Source organism: Geospiza fortis, unplaced genomic scaffold (assembly GCF_000277835.1).
Source record: "Geospiza fortis unplaced genomic scaffold, GeoFor_1.0 scaffold327, whole genome shotgun sequence".
NCBI lineage: Eukaryota > Metazoa > Chordata > Aves > Passeriformes > Thraupidae > Geospiza > Geospiza fortis.
In genome coordinates this window covers 1,910,158-1,913,589 of record NW_005054410.1, presented here as the reverse complement: position 1 = coordinate 1,913,589, position 3,432 = coordinate 1,910,158, and the positions used below count along the sequence as shown (strand labels likewise).

The 3,432-nt window shown below is 37.6% G+C and overlaps 1 protein-coding gene across 3 annotated transcripts in view; it reads left to right on the top strand.

The window, feature by feature from the left end:
- The window catches only part of PLEKHA7 (pleckstrin homology domain containing A7), a 96,930-nt gene that overhangs the window by 44,523 nt on the left and 48,975 nt on the right, over positions 1-3,432 (top strand). The gene's annotated exons all lie outside the window — the stretch shown is intronic.

The following is a 3,432-nucleotide window of genomic DNA, read 5'->3' as shown; positions in this document are numbered from 1 at the left end:
TTATTTTTGATTTTATTTTATTTTTTATTTTATTTATTTATTTTTATTTATTTTATTTTATTTTTTAATTTTATTTTATTTTTATTTTATCTTTTTTAATTTTTATTTATTTTTATTTTTTTATTATGCTTCTATGATTTGGTCTTGCAAATGCCATCACAGAATGGTGTATGCATAGTGTTGGAATGCTGGCCAAGTTCAGCCTTTGTTTCTATAGAGCTGTGCACATTTGGCGCCAGCATTTTGATGCAGGGACTGTCTGAGTAAGTCACCTAAAGACTTTAGGCCAATGCACTCTGTCCTACTCTTTGACATTTGAGGGGTATGGGCTTGAGGGAATAAAAAGCAAAAGGGCATTTTCATAAACTGCAATTATTCTTTGTCCCAAAGATCTGCTTGTTCATAGCCAATTCAATTACATGATTAACCATATTAAAAGCCATTTATATTGATTAATAATTAAGGTTATGGAGGAATAAGGGTCTGCTTCAGTTTGACAGTAAGGTACATTTGGAATTTAGTCTGTCAAGACATCTGTGGTGTAAATGGAAGTTTGTAAATGTTACTGTGCCACACAGGACTTTGGCCAAGTCAAAAATGAAAGGACTGTAGGGAATGTATTTACTATCTGCATTTTGAGAGCCTGTTTTGGATGGGTTCTGCATAACACAAGTCATTGAATTCTTGATGACACTGGTAGCTGCTGGTATTTCCCTGAGGTAAACTGGTGAGGAATCCAAGTAGAGAATGTGTCTAGCAGCTGGAGCAAGCAGTGGTGACAGGAATGTGATGTGCCAGCTCTGGGACTGTCTGGAGCTGGAGTGCAACACCAGGTCTAATTCACAGCCGCTGCATGTGAATGCTCAAAATTTGGAGATTTTTGGAGAGTTTCAATTTTTTCTATCTGAAAAATAAGGATTTTGTTTCATTTTCTTAGAGATACTGAAAGGATTCATAAGTTCATTTCTAACTGAAACACTGAGATATTTTGACTTAAAGAGTTTATGATTTAAACAGGTGGCTTTTTATAGGTTGATTTTTTAAAATTCCTTCTAGGTTGAAAGTTCCATGTTTTATTATGCATATGTATTTGCATATTTTGACCAAAATACAGTCTTCCTGTTTACTATTTTAAAAAGTCTGTTTGTACTTTTTTTGTTATTCCTGTTTAAAAGAAAGAAAAAAATTACATAACAAGTTAGCAACTCTCCTCCTCAGCTACAAGCTGCTGTAAGAAAGGAGATGAGGCAGTGATGGAAAGGGATTTGAAAATTTTGGCTTCTGACATTTTTGAGTTTTGTTGCAAAAACTCAGCAGTCATTCACAAGCAAGTCAGCATAACAAATGTACTGAAGTCAGAAGTGACTTTTGTGTCTTCTGTGATACAGACAGCTGTGCTGACGTGCATTTTTAAACTCCTGACAATGATATCAGAAGAATTCAAGTTAGGAATTCAGTGCAGAGAAATAGTTTAAAAATACACCTTTTCTTTTAAACCAATTTCTTAGTCTAGCCAGTGGAAACAAGGTGTGGCTAAGTATCTGTTATGCTTTGCAGTATCTGTTATGCTTTGTTTTATCCCAGAGCAGAATGAGATAATCAATACTGAAGATTATAAGAATTTTAATTACATAAAGCACCATAAAATGATAATTTTGTTTCCATTATGGGTATTGGATTGACATATAATACACAGCCTTTGGAAAAAATTTCCTACTCTTGTGCCATAGAAATTATTTGGTCCTTTGACCAAGTCCAAGGATGATTTTTCTACATTGTGGTCTGCATTTTTAAATCATTAAGATCAGAGAAAGTGCTTGATTAAAATATCTGATTTAAAAAAAAATAAAAAATTTAATGCTGCTGTAAGGCTAGATAAGCTGCACTTCAGCTGCTCCTCAGTTCCTTCACCCTTCCAAAGATCGACATGAGAGAAAGATTAGAAAACTAAATTCTGTACATTTTGTAAATTGATTTATGTTCAGCTGCAAAGTATAGATAAAGTAAAAACAAAATAAAAATAGATTTTTGACTTTGAGAGCTTTAACAAATTTGGGCCTCATTATTTTTCATCACCCTTTTAATGTTGCTGTTGCATATTAACGTTTGGCAGCAATTTTTAAAAACTCAAGTGTCTTGTTTACTTCTCATTTTTGTTAACAAAAGCCCTTATATGGCTGTGTTTGCCCAAAGCCAGTGTTCTGCAGCCTGTTGGCTGAGTGCCTTAGCACAGGTCTGGCAGAGACACAGTCTGGGAGATTTGGTGATACCATCCTGACCTGACTTCTGCTGTGAACTGGCTTTTGCCAGCTGGATGGCAGGGGTGCCTCCTCAGAAACCTGTTCTACAGCCTGCTCTGCTGGGTTTGTGCCAACAACCCTGGACAGGTGGACAAGTGTGGGTTTTTCCTCAGGGGACCACCAGTGGTGCCCTGGGTGCTGCTGGGTCTTGTGCAGCCTCTCACGGAGCTGTCTGGGGAAATCCTGCCCTTTGATAGCTCCTCACTCCTGTTAAATCTGCCTTGCTGCTTTATATGCTGTAGCACCAAAAAAGAAGTGCATTTTTTCATACTGGTTTTAGCTAACCCTTCATTAAGACAGGAGATTTAGTACAGGTTGGTAAAGTCTGGCCTCCATCAATCAATCAACAGAATCCATTTAAAGTTATAATATTTTGCTAGAATTATTTACATTATAGACAGCAGTCTTCTACTCCAGATGTTGCCTAACTGGCAGGAGCAGTACACTGAGATGTTATCCCTTGTGTGTGATGAATATACTTGTTTCTAGGGCTGTTTGCCTGCAGAGCATCTGTACCCTGACAAGCTCAGAGATTAAAAAGAGAGACACTGTAGGAAAGAACCTGGACAGCTCTTTTCTTCGAGAAGTTGGCAGCAGCTGTAAGGGTAGTCTGTCCTGAAGCATTTGGAGGAGCAAACTGGGCTGAGGCTGGAAAAGAACAGGCAAATTACTCATTGAGTGTTTCGTGCTTTTTCACACATAAATGGGCCTTGCTTGTTTGTTTTTGAAATAGTTTTGTCCATGTGGGTCAAAACTGAGGTTTCAGTAAGACACAGATCATTACCTCAGCCTTGGGATTTCCACTGGCTGCCTTGTAGGTCTCTTCCCTGGGAGCCTCACTGTCTTCTCCTTTTGTTTGCAAGGCCAGAGTCCAAGCATTTTATTAGGCTATCAATGTTGTTTGAATTTAAACAGGAAGGAAAATTAAAATCCACCAAAAAACTCCATCAAAACCCCCCCAAAAAGCCAAACAAAGAGCAAGAGTAAGATTCATCTGCTCAAAGTCCTGTGTGTAAAAGAGACTTGTGCGATATTTTCTACAGACTTGCATGCAGCTCAACAATTCTTGCCAGGCACACTAAAATTTCCACAGTTCTGCCTTCTGACTTAACACAGCAGTGCTGCTGCTCTT